The sequence below is a fragment of the Prinia subflava genome, chromosome 33 (genome assembly GCF_021018805.1).
Source record: "Prinia subflava isolate CZ2003 ecotype Zambia chromosome 33, Cam_Psub_1.2, whole genome shotgun sequence".
Classification (NCBI taxonomy): Eukaryota; Metazoa; Chordata; class Aves; order Passeriformes; family Cisticolidae; genus Prinia; species Prinia subflava.
The window spans coordinates 422,403-444,609 of record NC_086279.1 but is presented as its reverse complement, the minus strand read 5'-3'; the positions used below and the strand labels follow the sequence as shown (position 1 = coordinate 444,609).

Here is a 22,207-nt window from a genome sequence, read left to right as displayed (position 1 = left end):
TCAATAATTTGGTTTCTTAAAAATTCAAATCACAAAATTTGGAATCAAATTACAGAATTTTAAGCAATAAAAAAAAACTCTCCCACAAACAGCGACACTTACTTGACAGAGTTTCTCTCGGGAAAAAGAGAGCCAAGGGTGACCTATAGACATAGACCCTGGCTGTCTGTGTCTCTAGCTGGGTACACAAATTTGCCATGTTCGAGGCTTGGTTTTTATACTCTTTATTCTGCCTCTGGCAATATTTCCCCATATTTCCCTTTGTTTCTTGGTTAGCTATTCAAACCCAAATCCATCTCCGGTCAGATTGAAAAGAGCTCCCCTCCCAAGTCCATGTGTTAATGTTCAGTTTCTATGGATCCTTATAGTTGATGAATGTTTGAGATATGGGTGATATTGCTTGATGGTCTGTGAAGGTGGCTTCCGAGGTGTGAGTTGCTGATACCGATACCGGCTCATCTCAACAGGTCCCCTCCCAATACTTGAGAAAGCTGCAAAGTCTTTTGTTCCCTTCTGAATGGAGAAACTTTTTAAAACATAGACTTTTACCTGATATAAATTTATACAGCTTTATAATTTTCCAATTTACCATAAGAACATGAATTAATCATCTCACGTTTTTCACATAGAAGAAGCAGAGAAAGTAACTTTCAGTGCCCCTTTGGTGGTGTATACCCCTCACAATGTGAGGAGTATATTGCAACAAAACGCAAATAATTAGCTATTACAATATGAGGCAATTCTGGTAAATTCCCCCTAGTTAAAACTCCGTACTGCTACGGTTTGAAGCCCTGCCCAGTTTTTGGTCGGGGAAGGATTGCCCCTAGGCAATGAAATTACAAACCATAGTAAGATGTGTTGTCATTAGACTAACAGCGGAACTGACAGAGCAGGTTGATTAGTAGGAGTGGCTGAAGAAAGGGTGAGAAGCTGTGGTCAGGGAAAATGTTTTTTTAGAGGCTGAGGGAGAATTGGCCATGGCTGGAAGCACATCTAAAAATAGAAATGGAAGATGGTTCAATTGTCTTGCTAGAATTTGTTTTTTTTCTTGGCTATGTGGTTCTGAAAATGGGCTGAATAGGGATCTGAAATGAGGAGTAGTAGTGCAGTTAAGTAGCAGTGGTGCAAACTCATCACACTGGAACTGCAGAAACTGAGTGAGAATGTGGGTAACCTTAACAACTAATCATCCTGGAAACTGCTGTGATTACTTAGCTTTGCAAGATGTTAGATCTCATGAGTGTTTGTCAGCATAACTACTTACTCTGAATGTGTTGAGTTGGATTCTGGAAAAAAGCCTGAATAGTTTGTGCCTTTCTATGATTTCTGTAACTAAGAATTTTCTTTAAAGGACTGAAACTTGTGTTAATGCTGTAGGATTTGGAATTGTCTAATTGTTTGTTGTCCACTTGCTGTGTGTTCAGTGGATAGTGTCAGAAGTATAAGTGGAACCTAGGAGGAACTGTTTGTCTGTTTTAGTATACACCTCGCTTAATAGGAGGTAGAATTCTTTTTCGTTAATTTTATTTTTTACAGGATGAAAGAAGATTCTTGAATTTAGCATTGAATTATTTAAAATCTGGATAAAGAATGGAATCATTCATACATGAAAGAAAGATTTTGAGTTGTATGAAGAATTGTGTAGTGAATTGTTTTGTAACTGTTTTGGTATAAAAATGATAGGTGACTTAGGAACTAGCAAAAACCCATTCAAATTATTCAGATTATCTGAATAACAGTGAAAGCTAATTTTCCTCCTGAAAAGTAATTCTGAAGATTTTTTTCTTTCAAAAAGGTAATATCCAAATTTGAATTTGCATTATACCTGGATCTTAATTAAAAAATTTAAACAGAAACAAACTATGATAAAATTTTAAGGCATTGATTTATACAAACAGATAAATTTCAGAAAAGGAAGCCTTTCATAAGAAAGGTGTAGTATGTGCTAACCCCTCAGTTGGAGGGTTCCCCTATTTTTGTTCTTAACAGGTGCTAGTGCGAAAGAACATCAGGAAAGGTGAATCCTGGGCTCCAGAAATTAAAGGAGAAGGAATTCCACTCCCAGGAGATCAGAAAGTGAAGAAATACCTCAGTAACAAATGGCAGAAGAAATATCCATTCGCTGCTCTGAACCTGGATGCCCCTGCATTCCATATATCCATTTTGTGGGAAATATGGTTATTTAATTCATGTTTTATAAATAATTATAGATTGGGAACTGTGATATATATTGTATGAAGGTATGTGTGGGTCTGCTCAACTCACGAATTTCTGTAAAGCACCTCCCTGATCTTCCGGGTTCCAAAAATAGAAGGTGAGAACACGAGGCCTGAGGACTTGCCCCTGCCTACGTGCAGAAAAACTCATTGGGATTTGCAACGGTCAAACGCTACGTGCCAGCAAAGACGTGCCGGCAAGGACTCACACCGGTCATCACACACCTACTCAAAGCAAGGACTAACTCTGGACATTAGCATTTGAATATGCCTGGGGACCCTTTCGGGATTTAATGTAAATAAAGTTAATGGCCAATGATTAGAGAAACAATGGGAGGAAGATTGCCGAAGGGAAAGTTAAGGGTATTTAAGTTGGGCCTTTAGGTGGGCAAATTTGTGAACCCAGCTAGAGACAAGGCTGCCAGGTCCTGTGTCTCTGGGGTCACCCTTGGCTCTACTTTTCCCGGGAGAACTTCGGTCAAGTAAGTTTGCTGTTCGTGGGGTTCGTATTGTTTTGTTTTTATTGTTTGAAATTGTTATAATTTGATTCTAAATTTTGTGATTTGGATGTTAATAAACCAAACTATTGAATTTGGCAATAAATTTGTCCTGGCGTTTATAACAATTTTGGCGCCCAACGTGGGGCCAGTTTTGAATATTCTACGGATCCCTGCTTCTGACCGGGGGGCGCCCCGCCGTAAAAAGCGGCCTGGCAGAGCGGGTAAGTCCGGAAGAACGAACTGGCTTTACGAACCCAGAACCCACAACAGCAAAGGGATTAGGCATTAGGACAAGCTAGCTTGGGGGGGCTCGGGAACTCAGCAGGGGTTTTCCCCTGGAACCGCGGTATTGTTTCACTCGTAAAAGTCTAAGTGCACGAAGAATCCACGCAGGAAAAGGACCGTAAGTATAGCGTGGTTGAGTGGGGGTGACCAAGTGCTTGAGAACGTGTATGTGTGCGTGAGTGTGTGTGTGAATGAGACGTGATTTATCACGAAGCGAGAGCGGACCTTAAGGTCGCGTTTCCGCTGCTCCCGCGAGGGACACGGCCGACCGACGGGGAAGCGATTGGAATGCGTGATATTTCGCTTCGTGTGTGAGTGTTACCCGACGGGGTGGGGGAGGTCACCAGGGGGTCCTGAAGGAAAGAGGACGTCCCTTTTTGAGTTCGGGGACGAGTAAGCCTTCTTGACCGCGACCAGGGGGGTCGCTTAATTTTTTCGGTGGCGGTTACAGAGCCCCGCTGTTAACCGAACATCCACGGAACGGTCATCCGTTGGATCATTAAGTTAACGGCATCGAGTTTGGAAACTCGGGATTTAATTTTTGGTATCCCATAACTTCTGTGCCACGGGGAGTATGGGATCAGATCTCAGCAGAGATCGGGAGGATTCCTTAAGGGAAACACGGAATGAACTGGACTACGGGATAAACTTCTCTCACGGCTCGGTGGCCCCCGTCCTGCCAGCCCCTACCCCTACCACTTCCTCCTCCCCGGCCTTCTCAGGGGCAGAGTTAGCACTGCCATCCGAGACCCATGCGGAGCCCCGAGCTCAGCGGCCACTCCAGAAACCTCCCTCCCGTTCAAGGAGATTCCCGAGAGGGAATCCTGCCCCCGTTTCTGGTCCTGACCCCGCACCTCGGCCACCGACGCTAAAATATGGAGAAAAAGAGAAGAAGGGTAAGGAAAACGAAGGGTGGAAGAATAAACCAGACAGGTATACACCAGTTAGAGCCCTGGCTAAAACCAGGACCCCCGAAGGAGATCTTGAAGAGCCCGGGAGGGATTCGGGGTGGGACAGTTGGTGTGAGAGCAAGAATGGCCCGGGAGGAAAAATGGGGGAAAAGAAGCATTCCCGTAAGAAATTTGACAGTAGAGCAAAACAGAAATTACCAAAGGTGAATTGGAATGCATTAGAGAATAACTAGTGGTGTTGGGAAGCGTGCAAATGAGAAATGCGAGAATTCACGTGAGTCTGCAAAAGGAGAAAAAGATAGAAAAGGGATTAAAAGGAATCTTGCCTACTCTTTTCCTTGGTGGTGGTAGATCTTTTACTTCAGGCTGAATACATTTTGGAGACTCCCTAGAGTTGTGTATTTTGCTTTAAGAGTTTTTTTCCTCCTGGATGAGATCGGCGGAGTTGTTTTTTTTTCTTCTTTTCACTAACGTGGGAATGGAACGAAACCCGCCCCTTCCCGCAAGCGGCAGGGCGAGTCAGTCCATGGTTGCCGGGAGACGAAGGGAAGCGGCAGCTTTAAAGTGATTAGACGAGGCTGCCCGGGGCAGAAAACCGCCCTGTAAGGCGAAATAGGAAGCAAAAATGGATAAAAGTATTGAGAGAAGAGACCAAGAATGAGAGCTATACTTATGCGTAGGAAATACCTAGGTGTTTGTTCTTGAAAAGCTGAAAATATATCTTCCTTTTAGTTGTCTGTCTGCTGCATGTGAGGATTTTGTGCAGATCAAAAGGTTGATAGTATGGTGGATGTAGCTCGTCTATGTTTAAAACAATTGCTACATTTTGAATTCGGATTGTTAGCTTGAGCAGGAATATGGCATTGGTGTTGGCAGACAGTGTACTGCAAGGGTTTTGTGTGTTTCAGTTTTTCTTTCAAAAGGTTGAAGCATGTGGCCGGTGAAGCCAAAATTAAAGTGGCTGTTGAGAGGCAGGAAACTAAATCTTTCTGTGTTGGAATGGTAATTGGAGTCAGGATTCTAGTATTAAGTTGGGAAAGTGGTATAATTCTCTGTGTTGGTAGTTACAGGATTTTTCTTTATTCTTTGCAGTTCCTATTCTGTATGTATTTTATCTAGTTGGGAACCGGGATTCTTAATTTTAATTATTGACTCCTTAGAAGGAGATGGTTTGTGTTGTCCCTTTGATATTATGTCTTCTTACTTGCTCCTCAATTTGGAGGATGTGAACCTTGAGGTTGCCCTGGTGCCAGTGTTTTCAGGGGTGGAGAGTAAGTGAGGTATGAGAGGCAGCATTTTGTCACCGGTGTTAAGTTTGGTCGGTGTTTGCTTGTGTATCTAAGTTTAATAATACGCAAGAATGGATAGCAAATACAGGAGCTTTACTTTGGGAATTAGGCACAAGTTATCTCGAGTTTGTTTGTTAAGAAAGGCTAAGTTTGTGAAGTTTTTTGGACTGAAGTAAAAAAGCAGTAGTGTTAATGTTCTGATAATTGTACTAGATAAAGCTGTCTGATTACCGGGGCCTGATGTTTACAGTGACTCCTGGCTTTGGAAAACTTTTCTGGGTTTTAAGTTCCGAATTTAAGTAATGTATGGTTTATTACAGAGTAAGTTCTGCTCTTTGTAATAGTTTCTTCTATTTGGTGTGCTTTGTTTTTTTCTGTCTTGTTAAAATACTCCCCCAGGATTATGGGTGAGGTCTTAAGTTTTTCTCTTAATTTGTACAAATTTTGCTTACTGCTCACTGATTGTTTGAATTGGCTCTCTGATGAAGTGAAGAAGTCACTTCAGCTACTGCTGCAAGATTGTATCTTGCCACGCTGAAATAGGGGTCTGCAGCTGATCCTGTCTGTGAGAAATGGTTTGTAGACGGATCTGCACGAGTAGTTGACGGGAACTGCCCCGGTATATTAACCGGGAGTTCCAGCTTTTCGTGGATGTTAGCAATCACACGGCGTATGGAGTTCTTACACAGGAGTGGGCGGGAGCCAAGAAACCGGTGGGGTATGTTTTAAATGGCTTACTGAATCCCGGCTATTGAAATATGAGGCAATTCTGGTAAATTCCCCGGAGTTAGAACTCCGTACTGCTGCTGCTCGAAACCCCGCCCAGTTTCGGTCCTGGGGAGGATCTGAGGAGTGTAGTCACAATTGCTACGAGGCAGTGGAATTACAAACCAAAACCAGAAGTGTCGCCATCAAGCTAACAGCAGAGCTGAAAGGTCCGATAGTGCTTCTGGAATTGTGTTAATTTTGCTGATCATTAGGGGTGGCTGAAGCAAGGGTGAGAAGCAGTTGTGAAGGCAGATGCTTCTTGGGGGCTGAGTGAGAATGGCCATGGCAGGGTGCACATCGAAAATAGGGACAGAAGGTGGTCCCATTGTCTCACTCAAGTTGCGTCCTTCTTTTGGCTGTGTGTATCTGAGAATGTGCTGAGTAGGGGTCTGGAATATAAATTTGTAGTTCAGTTAATTAGCAGTAGTGCAGACTCATTACACTGAGACTGTAGAAACTGAGTGAAGATGTGTGTAACCTTAACAGCTGATTGTCCTGGAAACTGCTGTTGTCACAGAGCATTGTAGGATACTGGGTTTTATGAATGTTTGTCTGTATGCCAAATCACTCTGAATGTGCTGAGTTTGATCCCTGAAATAAGCCCAAATTGTTTGTGCTCATCTATGATTTTTTTTAAACTGAATTTTTCTTTAAAAAGCTAAAACCTGTGTTAATACTATGGGATTTGGAGTAGTCTTAGTGTTTATTGTTTGCTCGCTATATATCCAGTGGACATTGTCAGAAGTATTGGTAGGATGTAAAAAGAATTGTTTGTATGTTTCAGTATAAACTTCGTTTAATAAGAAGTAAAATCCTCTTTCTGTTAATTTTAATTTTTCCTGTAACAGTACAAAAAAGGGAAAAATTCTGGATTGTATGGTACATTGGGTGAACAGTGAGGTGAGAATCATAGTTTTTATGGTAAAGGTGTGAATGTACTATTAGATAACTTGTTCTAATATTCAGATTTTCTGGACATGACAGGGATTCTCTCTGTACAATATTCCTGTAAGTATTGGGCTGGTTTGGAATTTTGTATTAGGTAAATTCAATCTGAGAAAGTTGCAGGATTTCGATGTATATTCATGATATACAACCAGGAGATAAAATACTGATAAGAGCTTGGAAAGCGGTGTCATTAACCCCTCATTGGGAGGGACCCTTTCTTGTCCTTTAATTGCAGATACAGCAGCTGAAAGAGATTGGGCACACGCCTCCAGAGCTAAGAAATTAACAGCCAGCCCCGAGGGAAAACCCCGAGTGGAACGTCATCTCTTCCCCCAGAGATCTGATGTCCCGGCTGTATCAAGGACGCAGCCGCCCTGAGGAACATTAAGCAGCAGCCTAAAGGAGCCTCAAAAGAAACTTTGTAACCACTCGAAAAGGAGAACCAAAAGAGGGAAGGGTAACCTGAAGGAAGGTATTTCTCCTTGGTCATACAATCTTAGAACTCACGGTCTGCTGGGAGTAGAGTGGGTTAATCTGGCAAATACCTGAAATTTGGCCGGCAGGGGGGATAGAGTGCAAAAAGCATAGAAGTGGAGAAATTGATCCAGTGAAGCTCCTATTGTGACGAAAAAGGCAACTCAAGCCGTCCAGGGAAAACAACCCAGCAGAAAATGAAGGAAGGATCAGGAAGGGGGTCCAAGCAACCTGTCCCTGCTGTGAGAAGCACCCAGAAACCAGCCGTTGGTCGCAACCCAATGGGCTTTGGTCTATACAGAGGAACTTGTTTGTGGACTTCCCTACTGATCATAAGCTTAACTGTAATACCTACAAAGGGTCATTACAATGAAACTGGGCTCAGCCTGGGAATTCCTAGAAAGGACGGTCTTAAAGTTGACATAATGTCCAAAATGGAGCACCCTCAAAAGGGAGATCTGGATACGGGAAAAAAATTGATTAAACTAAATTCCAGCCCACAGACCTTGTCTGAAGATTTGTGGCCAGAAATACCCTCTTCTTTCAAGAGTACCCCCTCAGAGGGATCCTTGGAGGGAGCGGTCCACGAATTTCTAATCAGTATACAAGTTGAATTAAAAAGACTGCAGAGATTAATGGGGCTGGTGGGAGGCAACACGCAGAAAAGTAAGACCAATTTAATTTGGACCGAAATAGAAAATTGGACAAATGTGCAGTCAAAAAGGGTGGACTGTCTTATAAAAGGGGAAGAAGAAAAAAGGTTAAGCAAGTTAAAGAATCCGGACACCTGTTTTCAAATGTGGAGGTGGATAATAAAAGGGGGAGGAGGGATAATAGGATTATGTGCTATGGGAATGGTATGGATCCTGGTAAATTCCAGATTTACCATGGGAATGGGGCCTTTTAGAAGTAAGAATACAAAGAAAAATCGACGAAAAAGGGCGGCTCAGGTTTTAAAAAGGTTTGAAATACATGTGAATAAACAAAAATAGAGGAAAACAATTAGGTTAAATACAAAACATGAATTAAAATTATTGACAAAAGAAAAGAAATGGGGGAGTTGTGGGAAATATGGTTATTTAATTCATGTTTTATAAATAATTATAGATTGGGAACTGTGATATATATTGTATGAAGGTATGTGTGGGTCTGCTCAACTCACGAATTTCTGTAAAGCACCTCCCTGATCTTCCGGGTTCCAAAAATAGAAGGTGAGAACACGAGGCCTGAGGACTTGCCCCTGCCTACGTGCAGAAAAACTCATTGGGATTTGCAACGGTCAAACGCTACGTGCCAGCAAAGACGTGCCGGCAAGGACTCACACCGGTCATCACACACCTACTCAAAGCAAGGACTAACTCTGGACATTAGCATTTGAATATGCCTGGGGACCCTTTCGGGATTTAATGTAAATAAAGTTAATGGCCAATGATTAGAGAAACAATGGGAGGAAGATTGCCGAAGGGAAAGTTAAGGGTATTTAAGTTGGGCCTTTAGGTGGGCAAATTTGTGAACCCAGCTAGAGACAAGGCTGCCAGGTCCTGTGTCTCTGGGGTCACCCTTGGCTCTACTTTTCCCGGGAGAACTTCGGTCAAGTAAGTTTGCTGTTCGTGGGGTTCGTATTGTTTTGTTTTTATTGTTTGAAATTGTTATAATTTGATTCTAAATTTTGTGATTTGGATGTTAATAAACCAAACTATTGAATTTGGCAATAAATTTGTCCTGGCGTTTATAACACATTTCAAATGCAGTTATTGTCTTGAAATTTGGGTGGTGCACTGCAAGTGGGGGTGGAGACCGCTGGGGTTATGCCACAAATGTTCTGAGGAGGAACAGATTCTGACCATGCGATTCTTAGACTGTGCTACACGTTTGGGATTGATAGAACCAGATTCTCCCGGGTGATATTCAATATACAAAAAGGGATTAAAAAGAAAAATTGGACATAAAGGCCCAAGTGTTAGCCACTGAGTGCTGTCGAACTAATAAAGTGCCGTGTGTGGCAGAGCCGGTAAAGTTATCTCGGTGGGGAGCTTTTAAAAGGAGGTATGCCGCCCAAACCACCCCGAGGGTCCGAGCAGAGAGCCCCTGCTGTCGCGAAGAGAAAAACTTCCCTGTTGTTTGGTTGCAACCCGACAGACGCTGGGCTAGACAGAGGGACGCTTCTGCGGATCACTCTAGGGAATGTGAACCAGGCTGTGCACCTCGGTGAAGGGCCAGCCCTGTGACATGTGGCTCCTCCAAAAGTTACCCCTGTTAAGATACAAGTAACTGGCTGGCACTCAAAGGCACTCAGGGACATAGGAATTGGAAAGATCAGAGGAAAAAGCATGAAAGGTAAACAGGGTTCAGGAATCTCTGGTCAGGTGTTTCTCCGAGGAACAAGAAACTCAAGAGAGGAATTTTAAGTAGATTTAAAGAAAAATCTAAAAATGATGACGATGCGAACACGAATTAAATGGTTAATAAAAGAAAAATGGGGGAATTGTTGTAAATGTGGAATGGTTAATTCATGTTCTTATGATAAATTAGAAATTTATAAAATTGCATAAAGTGATATCAGGTAGAAGTTTATGTTTTAAGAGATTTTGCAGCAGATGGTGAAACTGACCGCCCTGAGACAGCCGGCGCCTCCATTCAGAAAGGAACAAAGGAATTTTCTGAGAAAAGCCCGCAGCTGTCCCCAAGCACCAGGGAGGGGACCCTGGAGATAAGCTGGCACCAGCAATTCACACCTTGGGTGCCACCTTCACAGACCATGAAGCCACATCCTTGATATCTCGACCACTCATCAACTAAAAGGACCTATTGAAATTAGACATTAACATTTGAACTAATAAAAGAACTCGGGAAGACTCCCGAATTTGTTTAGTTAGTGGGGAAACTATGGGAAATATGGGGAAATATTGCCAGGGGCAGAATAAAGTGTATAAAAACCAAGCCCCAAATCGGGCGAATTTGTGAACCGTTGGGGGAGATAGCAGGCTGCCAGACCCTGTATCTCACGGTTCACCCTTGGCATTTTCCCAGGAAAACTCTGTCAAGTTTCTCCGCTGTTGGTGGGTTATCAAAATTCTGTGATTTGATTTGTTATTAATAAACCAAATTATTATTTCAAATTGGAATATCTGATTAGCATTTATAACAGCATCTAACAAACAGCTTTATGCCTCAATATTTCAGTGGGACTCAGAAAAGCCAGACCCTCTGCTAATTATCAAATGTGTCTTTTTGCCTAACAATATGCCCAAGACTATTTCCATGCAAGATGAACTTATGGCCATGTTGATTGTCAAGGCTCGTCAAAGACTGACCTCTTTGGCTGGGAAAGATTTTGGTATTATCCATCTACCTCTCACAATGTTTTATTTGAATTGGTTCCTACAGATGTCTGAAAAATTGCAAATTGCTTTAACAAATTACCCAAGGCAGATACCTAAACACAAATTATTAAGTTCGTCTTTTAATTTAATCCCCAAGCCAAAGAGAAGTGAGACTCCTTTGCAAGCTATGACAATATTCACGGATGGGTCTGGGAAAACCCATAAGTGATTGTATGGAGGGACCCTGAAACTGGAACTTGGCAATCTGATATTGCTGTTGTTGAAGGGTCTCCACAAATAGTGGAACTAGCTGCCGTGGTCAGAGTGTTTCAGAAATTCAGCACACCTTTTAATCTGATTACTGACTCCGCATATGTTTCAGGGATTGTACAGAGAGCCGAGAACTCTGTTTTGAAAAATGTTAAAAATTACATTCTTTTTTCGTGGTTAAAACTGCTGGTCTCTCTGTTAGACCAAAGGAGGGTCCCTTACTTTGTGATGCGTATCAGGTCACATTCCAATCTACCCGGCTTTCTCAATGAAGGTAACCCCCAGGCAGACTTGTTAACCTTATCCGTGCATCATGTTTTGCCTAACAAAATAGAGGAAGCTAAACTGAGTCACTCCTTTTTTCACCAAAATGCTGGGGCTTTGGTAAGACTTTTAAAATTAACTCCAGCACAAGCCTCTAATATCATTTCTATATGCTCCGACTGTCAGCGTTGCTCCCTTCCTAATGTGAACACAGGAGTCAACTCAAGAGGTCTACAGAGCCTGCAAATTTGGCAGACAGATGTGACACACATTCCTGAATTCGGCCACTTGAAATTTGTGCATGCTTCTGTTGATACCTTTTCAGGTGCTCTGTTTGCCTCAGCTCACACGGGAGAGACAGGGAAAGACGCCTGCCGTCATTTCGCTGCTGCCTTTGCCACTTTAGGAATTCCGCAACAGATTAAGACAGATAATGGACCCGCATACATTTCCCATAGAGTTGCAAACTTCTTCTCCTTATGGGGTATCACTCACAAAAGAGAGATACCCCACTCACCCACAGGACAATCAATTATAGAACACGCCCATTGCTCTCTCAAACTCTTCTGTAACAACAAAAGGGGGGAGCCGGGGACACTGCGGCTGAAAGATTATGCTAAGCCCTGTATGTTTTAATTTCTTGAATTGTTCAATGACAGACTTAAATCCCTCTATGACTAGGCATTTTACATCATCCACATCGCTTTCCTGCAAGGAGAAACCACCAGTACTAATCCGTGACCCAGAAATGGGTAAAATCCTTGGCCCTTACCCTTTGATCACCTGGGGGAGGGGCTATGATTGTATCTCCTCAGAAAAAGGACCCCGCTGGATTCCGACAAAAAACGTGAAGCCATTCTGAGAACCTCTACCGACAGCTGATGGAGGCCAGGACGCCACCGCCACCGAGCCCCCGGGAGAGGAGGAGGAGGAGGAACCCCACTAGGACTGCAGTTGATGACATCCTTTGTTCTACCTAGAAACTGTGAACTTTTGGGTTTGATGTCTGTGTAAAGGGTGTGGGAATTGGTGATATCACAGAGCCCTTTTTGGCAAAAGGGTAACGTAAAACAGGTATAAAGCCATTGAATTTTTAGTTATAACTGACCACCAAAAAGGATAGTCCTTGAACGAGGACCAAAAGGGGATAAGCTAAAAAAGGTTTTTTCTTTTTACCACAACATAGTTCTAAACAAACAAACAAAGGCACCATGGAGTTAAATCGAATGCTATACTTATTAGCACTGCTTGCCTTCTGTAGCACAGCCTGGCCTGTTGATCAACCCAAAACAAATGTTTGGATAACTCTGGCTAATGCAACCAAACAAGATACCTTTTGCCTGGCCACCGCATCCCCAGAAAATCCTTTTTCAACCTGTTTACTCGGTTTGCCATTAGATGGCTGGCCAATACCAGAAACTACCAAAAGCATAGTACAGAGCTCAAATCCTGTTGATACATGGGATCAGTGGACTCCTTACCTTCCTATAACACCCTTGGAGCCACAAGAATTAGAACTCCTGGGTTCTGTAAAAATGGATTTTTGTGTTAATTTGGATTACACAGGAAAAAATCAGTCAAAAGCCTGGGATGTTTCTCCCTATCACCCTGCATATAAGAATCGGACCTCTTGGTGCAATTACACTTCTGGCAGCCCTTCTAAATCCAGAAACGCCCCACTGTGGTTGCCATCAGGAATGTTTCTGGTTTGTGGAGATCGGGCCTGGGCTGCTATCCTTCCACACATCCCTGTAGTTTGGGATGACTGACTGTGCTAACACCTAATATGTCCATGATTTTACAGCACAAATATCCCCACAGAATAAGGCGCAGTCTGCATGCATTTGATGAATACTGCAATGATGACTTGTCTTTGTGGTCTGTGACCCAGATGAATTTGGCTTCTTCGCTTTTGCCAGGACTGGCTGCAAAAAAGGCCTTAAGTCAATTAAATAAGATAGCCTGCTGGCTAGCAAAGCAGACGAATGCCACCAGCTCAGCTTTATCAAATTTATTAACAGATGTTGACAGTATAAGGCATGCACCCCCCTTCAAAACTGTGCTGCCATTGACTTCATCCTCCTTGCTCAGGGCCATGGATGTGAAGATTTCGATGGAATGTGTTGTATGAATCTTTCTGATCACTCAGAATCTATCCATAAAAGAATTCAGCAGCTAAAAGACAGCGTGTTTAAAGTAAAAGTAGAATCTGGATCTTGGCTAGATAACCTATTTAGTGGCTGGGGTTTGACACCTTTGCTAAAAGATTTTCTTAGGATAGGAATGCATGTAATGATTTTAATAATAATTGTATTGGTTATGATACCTTGCTTGCTTCAGTGTGTGCAGAGATTAATTAATAAAGCCATCAAGGGGGTGTTCTTGGTTAATACAGAAGGCGGAGATCTGGGAATACACAAGACAGAGAGTCAAACAGACTTGATTAGCATAGCTAGTTTGATAAACAAGGTGCCATGGCAGGAACAAACAGAACTGTGAAAATTACAGGAGATGGGATTATACCTGCTTATGGGAAGAGAGAAGATTCAATCAACTTCTGCAAGCAAAGAATTGTTGTTAAATGCATGAGTTTTCTGTGTGATTTTTAACCTGATTATTGTATAGAAATCATTAACCTGTTTGAAATAGTATATAAGTGTCACAGTGGACAGGTGAAGAACCACACGAGGACACACTGGTGAGCGAAGCAGGAAAAAAGGGCGAGTTTATTTACAAAACCCAGTTTTATACATTTCCCATGGTGCCCATGGATTGGAGGATGGAATTCCACCTCTCAATCCACGTTGGTCGAGCTAACTGTCAATCACATTTCTCCTCCTACCTCAAAATATGTAAACAATAAAAGACAGTTAGCAAAACATGGCCAGTGTTTATAGTAGAAAATGTGATAAGGTGAAATTTCTGACTCCAATATGAAGAATATAACAGAAGGCTTAAAAAAGTCTTCAAAACCAGGGTGACATATAAGCTTTTGGGAAACCTGAGTAAAATCGAATTCTGATCACTGAATCAGTCTTCCTGTCTCTCATCAATCGCCAATAAAAGACCAGGAATGGGACCAGGCAGGGGAATGTGGGAATGGGACAGGACATAATATGGGAACAAGAAGTGGAGAGAGAATATGGGCTGGGGATTAGGAACAGGGGCCACTGTCAAAAACGGGAATACAGGAGCAGGACTAGGAATGGGAATATGGGAACAGGACAGGGAAAAAAGCAATGGAAATCCAGGACCTGCAGCAGAATCAGGAATACGAGAACGGGAACAGGGCAGGGAATATGGGACTGGGAATGTGGGAGCTGACACCAGAGACTACGGGACAGGGAATGAGAGTGGGAAAGATTTGGGGACTGGGATGGGAGCAGGGCAGGACCACGAGTGGGATGACACAGAAAAAGGCAGGGGGCAAAAGGAGTGACAGTGGGAAAAGGGAGATCCTGGAAAGGGGACACCAGGAACAGGGGGACAGTCCCGGGGCAGGGGGTCCTTGATCAGCTGCCCCAGAACCTCCGCCAGGGTCTCCCAGTGCAGCTGGGGCTGCTCAGCCTGGGGAGCCCAAAGCCCTGAGCAACCCCCAAGTCCCTGCCAAGAATCCTCAGGTCCCTTGAAGCCAGCACCCGCCACATGCCCTGAAAGATCCCCCCATGTCCCTTTCCAGGTCTGTGTTCAAAATTTTTATTTTTACCCCATTTTTGAGGGTTTTGAAAGATAAAGAGAAATGAAAAAGAAATCCAGGCCACAGGGAACCAGGAGGATGTGGAGCCCCCAGCCAGGTGTCTGCCCAACACGGATCATCAGCACCACAGATCACCGGGGCTCTGCCCACCAGGGGTCACTGGGGATCATCCGGGGGGATCCTCCCATGGGGGATGGAGCTGGAGCTGTGCACGAAGCTCTTCCCACACTCGGGGCACTCGCAGGGCTTCCCTCTGTGCTGGTTCTGTTGGTGTTTGGTCAAGGCAGAGCTCCTGGAGAAGCTCTTCCCACACTGGGGACACTTGTAGGGCCTCTCCCCAGTGTGGCTCCTCTGATGTTTGATCAGGTGAGAGCTCTGGCTGAAGTTCTTCCCACACTGCTCACACTCATAGGGCCTCACCCTGGTGTGGATGCGCCGGTGGGTGACGAGGTGGGAGTTCCGCTGGAAGCCCATCCCGCAGTCGGGGCAGCGGAAGGGCCTCTCATCCGTGTGAATGCACTGATGCAGGAGGAGACTGGAGCTGGTGTGAAACCTCTTCTTGCACTGGTCACAGTCGTAGGGCCTCTCCCCAGTGTGGATGAGCCGGTGACTGATGAGGTTGTAGCTCCAGCTGAAGCTCTTCCCACACTCCCCACACTCGTAGGGCCGTTGTCCGGTGTGGCTCCTCTGGTGTTTGATCAGGGCAGAGCTGTGGCTGAAGCTCTTCCCACACTCCCCACACTCGTAGGGCCTCTCCCCGGTGTGGCTACGCTGGTGGATGATCAGGGAAGAGTTCCTGGAGAAGCTCTTCCTACACTGGGGACACTCGTGGGGCCTCTCCCCAGTGTGGATGGGCCAGTGGCTGATGAGGTCGTCTTTTTTCCTGAAACCCATCCCGCACTTGGGGCAGCGGAAGGGCCTCTCATCCGTGTGAATCCGCTGGTGCTTGAGGAGCTGGGAGCTGGTGAGAAACCTCTTCTTGCACTGGTCACACTCGTAGGGCCTCTCCCCAGTGTGGCTCCTCTGGTGAACGATCAGGTGGGATCTCCACCTGAAGCTCTTCCCACATTCCGAGCACTTGTGGGGCTTCTCCCCATCCTGAGGCTGCTCAGGGACACACAGCTCCGAGCTGCGGCCGCCTCCTGGGCCCGGGGTGGATCTTTCCTGCTCAGAGCCCCGAGATCTGCATTTGCAGCCCTTCCTAATGCGGCATCTCCGCAGCTTTTCCTCTCCATTGCGTTCCTGCACCGCGGAGCCGCTCACAGCGGCCTCTTCCACGATGTTCTGCTGCTGGGATTTTTCCTCCCTGGGCTCCGTGCTCAGCTCCGTGCCTGGGGGAGGAAAGACCAAGAGAGATTGTGATTTGCCTCCGGGCCACAGGGAAGGGCAAGGAGATTCCCCTGCGCATCCCCAGCAGGACGGCATCGGCAGCGGGGTTGTCCTGCAGCCGGGGCCAGGCTGGGCTGCGAGATGGAGCAGCAGAGAGGGGCAAAGGGGCACTGACTTCCTCCTCACCTGCCTGCGCCTCCCGGGACAGCTTCCTCTTCCTCGCCGCGCCCTCCTCCTCCTCCTCCATCGGGCCGAGGTTTGCCAAAGGGAAATCCTGCTGTGGGGTAAAACAAGCGCTGAGCGCGTTGGGTTTGATGGTGCCGCTGCCCAGGCGCGGCTGCAGAAGTCAGCGCCCCTTTCAGCCCCGGGGGGCCCGGACCCCGCTCATTTCCGGGCTCTGCCCGACGCTACCGGGCCATCGCCACGTGGGACCCGCCTAGATCCCTCCAGGGCCATCTCCGGCTCGGCTTCGAGCTCCTGCAAGATCCGAACACGCCCTGGACCGCACAAAAACCCTCGCGGAGAGCCCCGCGATGGATTTGGGCCGAGCTCCCCATCCCCGCTCACCTGCGGGTCCCTGGGGGGGCGATGCTGCCGGAGCCGGGGGAGCTGCGGCCTGAGCAGGGGAACCGCGTGCTGCTGCTGCCCTTCCTCTTCCTCCCGGTTGTCCTCTTATGTCCCTGCTGTTCCTCCCGCTCCTTCTCCGCTCCCAGCCCGGCACGGGCGGTGCCGACACCCAAAAGGAGCCGCGCTCTGCCCTGGGGGGGTTGCAAAGCGGCCCCGCCCCGCGCGGCACCGGCAGCTATCCCGGGAGCAGCAGGCAGGAATCGGGAGCGCCTTCCCTCCCAGTCTGGCTCTTACTGGGAGCACTGGGAGGGAACTGGGAGCAAACAGCGCCCGGACGCAGCTGCAGCCGGCGAGGAGCGGGGCCAAACCGCAGGGCGTGATTATGCAAATCTAGGAGCGATGGCGCGCTGTGATTGGTGGGCGGGAGAAGGGCGGGGTTTTCCCTCAGACGTGAGGGGAGCGGGATCCGGAGTGATGGCGGCGGCGTCCGGTGAGAGGGGACAGGGAGAGGGAATGGGGACAGGGAATGGGGACCGAGACCAGGAATAGGAATATGGGAAAGGGACAGGGAATATGCAAACAGCGCCTCACAGAGAATATGGGATGGGGATCAGAGTTCCAAAGCGCTCCGTTAAACACAATTGAGCTGCGAGCTCTGCAGCTGGGCCTCGCCTGGGCTGCTGCGGCCCAGGGCCCAAAGGCTGGAGCTGCAGCCTTGCTCCTGTGGCAAGAACAGGAGGCTCCTGCAGGCCCGTGTCCCCTGCATGGCCCCAGCAGCAGGGAGGGCTGTGAGGCACAGCGGGTGCTGGCAGGAGGGGCTGCTGTGGCCAGCTGGGGCCTGTGAGAAATGCCCAAAGCCTTGTGCTGTGTGCAGCTGGGCAAGGGCAGCAGCAGGGCTGAAGGGTTCGTGTGCCACAGGCAGGGCGAGCTGGGGAGCCCTGAGGGCCCTGTGTGAGAGGCGGCCCTGGGGAATGGGGACAGGGAATGGGAACAGGGAACTGGGACAGAGACTGGGAATGGGGACAGGGATTGAGAATACAGAATTGGGAATATGGGACAGGGGCTGGAAATGATAATGGAAATGGGGACAGTGACCAAGAATGGAACTAAAAGTACTGCACTGGACTGGGAATGGGGCAGGGAATACGAGACAGGGACTGAGAATGCGACATGGAATACAGAACTGGGATAATGAATGGCACTGGGAATAGGGACAGGGATCGGTAATGGGGACTGGGACTGGGACTAGGACTGGAAATATAAGACAGGGACTGGGAATGATACTGGTATTGGGGACAGGGACCAAGAATTGGACAGGGAATATGGGACTGGGACCAGGAATGGGATCGGGAATGGAGAGAGGTAGCGGGAATGGGACTGGGAATCGGATTGGAAATGGGGACAAGGACCAGGAATTTGAACTGGAAATGAGGACAGGGACAGGGAATTGGACTGGAAATATGAGACAGGGACTGAGGATGATACAAGGAATGGGGACTGGGATCAAGAATGAGACCAGGAATACTGGATTGGGACTGGGAATGGTGACAGGAACTGGGAATATGGGACAGGGATCTAGAATGGGAATAGGGACCAGGCATGGGACTGAGAATGGGGATAGTGTCCAAGAATGGGGATAGAGACTGTGAATGGGGTCAGGGACTGGGAATGCAGCCAGGAATGGGAAAGGCAATGAGGGACCAGGAATGTGAGTGAGAATGCAGCTGGGAATGGGACCGGTAATGAGGACAGGAACCAGGAATTAGGACAAAAAGCGGCAGTGGGACTGGAAATATGAGACGGAGACTGGGAATTATACTGGGGATGGAGAAGGGGACCTGGAATGGGACCAGGAACAGGAATACGGGAACAGCATAAAGAATATGGATAGAGCAAGCGTAGAGATAATATGGGATGGGAATTAGGAAGGTGGGGCCGGGATCAGAAACAGGAATACAGTAATGGGACTGGAAACAGGGGAACAGGAGAAGGAATACAGCAGTGGCAATGAGGGCCTGGCACAGGGCCGGGCAAAGAAACCAGGAATACAATAACAGGAACAGGGCAGATAATATGGGACTGGAAATACAGGAATGGTAACCAGACAGAGAATACGGGACAGGGACGGGGAATGAGACTAGGAATGGGATCTGGAATAAGATGGGACCAGACCAGGACTGGGAGTGGGTGGGTTAACATGGGAACGTTAAGGGTGCAAGGGGAGTGAGAGCGTGGAGAGGAGTATACTGGACAGGGGACATCGGGAACTGGGATGAGGGGACATGGAGACAGTTCCAGGGTAGGGGGTCCTTGATCAGCTGCCCCAGAACTTCCCCCAGGGTCTCCCAGGACAGCCATAACTGCTCAGGTGTGCGGCCTTTAGAGCCCAAATCTCTGAGCAACACTCAAATTTGTGATAGGAACCCTGAACTTCCTCCCACTCAAGCATCCCCCACATCCCCTGGAAGATGCCCCCCATGTCCCATTCCATGTCTTGGTTCAACACCTTTATTTTTACCCTGATTTTGGGTGTTTTAAAAGAATAAAGAGAAAACAAAAGATAATCCAGGCCACAGGGAGCTAGGAGGATGTGTGTACCCAACACAGATCACCAGGGCTCTGTCCTCCAGGCATCACTGGGAATCATCCAGTGTAGATCCTCCCATGGGGGATGGAGCTGGAGCAGCGAATGAAGCTCTTTCCGCACTGGGGGCACTCGCAGGGCTTCCCTCAGTGTTGGCTCCGTTGGTGTTGGGTCAAGTGAGAGCTCTTGGAAAACCTTTTCCCACACTGGGGACACTCGTAGGGCCTCTCCCCGGTGTGGATACGCTGGTGCCTGACAAGGGTGGAGTTGTACCTGAAGCCCTTCCCACAGTCTGGGCAGCAGAATGGCCTCTCATCCGTGTGAATCCGCTGGTGCAGGAGGAGACTGGAGCTGGTCTGAAACCTCTTCTTGCATTGTTCACAGTCGTAGGGCCTCTCCTTGGTGTGGATCATCTGGTGGACACTTAGGTTGGATCTAAATCTGAAGCTCTTCCCACACTCCTAACACTCATAGGGCCGTTCCCCCGTGTGGATCCTCTGGTGAACTTTCAGGGCAGAGCTATCATTGAAGCTTTTTCCACACTCGAGACACTCGTAGGGCCTCTCCCTGGTGTGGATGCGCTGGTGAGTGATGAGATGGGAGTTTCGCTGGAAGCCCATCGCACAGTCAGGGCAGCGGAATGGCCTCTCATTCGTGTGAGTCCGCTGGTGCTTGAGGAGATTGGAGCTGGTCTGAAACCTCTTCTTGCATTGTTCACACTCGTAGCGCTTCTCCTTGGTGTGGATCCTCTGGTGGACACTTAGGTTGGATCTAAATCTGAAGCTGTCCCCACACTGCCCACACTCATAGGGCTGTTCCCCCGTATGGATCCTCTGGTGTTTGATCAGGTCGGATCTCCACCTGAAGTTATTCTCGCATTTTGAGCACTTGTGGGGCTTCTCCCCATTGTGAGACTTGTCAGGGGCCCCCAGCTCTGAGCTCCGGCCACCTCCCCGGCCCAGAGTAGATCTTTCCTCCTCGGATCCCCAAGCTCTGCGTTTGCAGCTCGTCCTTGTGCGGGATCTCCGAGGCTTTTCCTCCCCATTGGATTCCTGCACCCTGGAGCCACTCACAGCGGCGTCTTCCACGAGGTTCTGCTGCGGGGATTTGTCCTCCCTGGGCTCTGTGCTCAGTTCCATGTCTGGGGGAGGAAGGACAAGGAGAAGATTGGATTTGCCTCCGTGCTGGAGGGAAGGAGAAGGAAATCCCCCCAGTTCATCCCCGGCAGGACGGCATCAGCACTGGGGTTGTCCTGCAGACGGGGTCCAGGCTGGGCTGGGAGATGGAGCAGGAGAGAGGGGGAAAGGGGCAGTGACTTCGTCCTTACCTGGGTGTGGTTTCTGGGACATGTTCCTCTTCCTCGTGGCCTCCTCCTCCTCCAGCGAGCCGAGGTTTGGGAATGGGAGATCCTGGTTGGGTGGGAAACAAGGGCTGAGTGCGATGGGTTTGATGGTGCCGCTGCCCAAGAGCAGCTGCAGAAGTCAGCGCCCCTTTCAGCCTCGGGGGGCCCGGACCCCGCTCATCTCCAGGCTCTGCCCGCCGGTACCGGGCGATCGCCACGTGGGACCTGCCAAGATTCCTCCAGGGCCATCTCCCGCTAGACTTTGGGGTCCTGCAAGATGCAAACATCCCCTGCTCCACAAAAAAAACCCTCCCGGAGAACCCTCGATGTATGTGGGGCGAGCTCCCCCTCCCTGCTCACCTTCGGCTTCCGAGACGGGGACGATGCTGCCGGAGCCCGGGGAACTGCGGGCTGAGGGGGCGGGCAGGCAAAGCCCGTGCTCATGCCGCAGCTCCTCCTCTTCCTCCCGATCCTCCTCTTCCTCCTCCTGTGTCCCTCCTATTCCTCCTCTTCCTCCTCCACTCCCAGCCCGGCATGCTCGGTGCCGAGACCCAAAAGGCGCCGCGCTCTGCTTTGGGGGGATTTCTAACGCAGCCCCGCCCCCCACGGCACCGGGAGCAATCCTGGGAGCACCGGCAGCTATCGTGGGAGCAGCGGGAAGGAATCGGGAGCGCTTTCCCTCCAAGTCTGGCTCTTACTGGGAGCACTAGGAGGGAACTGGGAGCAAACAGCGCCCGGACGCGGCTGCAGCCGGCGCTGGGAGGGAGTGGCCGAGATAAAGGGCGTGGTTATGCAAATCCAGGGGTGATTCCACTGTCTGATTGGTGGGCGGGAGCAGCGCGGGGTTACCCCGATCAGGTGAGCGCCGGGGTGGGCCGGAGCGATGGCGGCAGAATACGGTGAGAGGGGACAAGGGAGAGGGAAAGGGGACAGGGACCGCTAATAGGTACAGAGAATATGGACAGAGACCGTGATGGGAATATGGGAGCAGGACAGGGAAGATGCAAACAGTGACGGCAGAGAGATTATAGCAGTGGTATCAGAGTTCCAAAGTGCTCCAGTGAAACACACGCGGGGCTGCGAGCTCTGCAGCTGGGCCTCCCCTGGGCTGCTGCGGCCCAGGGCCCAAAGGCTGGAGCTGCAGCCTTGCTCCTGTGGCAAGAACAGGAGGCTCCTGCAGGCCCGTGTGCCCTGCATGGCCCCAGCAGCAGGGAGGGCTGTGAGGCACAGCGGGTGCTGGCAGGAGGGGATGCTGTGGCCAGCTGGGGCCTGTGAGAAATGCCCAAAGCCTTGTGCTGTGTGCAGCTGGGCAAGGGCAGCAGCAGGGCTGAAGGGTTCGTGTGCCACAGGCAGGGCGAGCTGGGGAGCCCTGAGGGCCCCATGGGAGAGGCGGGAATGGGGACAGGGAATGGGGACAGGGAATGGGGACAGGGACTGGCA

At 48.4% G+C, this 22,207-nt stretch overlaps 1 pseudogene; it reads right to left on the bottom strand.

The window, feature by feature from the left end:
* Window positions 1–11,459: 11,459 nt before the first annotated feature.
* Window positions 11,460–21,798, bottom strand: LOC134563053 (zinc finger protein 420-like; annotated as a pseudogene).
* Window positions 21,799–22,207: the final 409 nt, after the last annotated feature.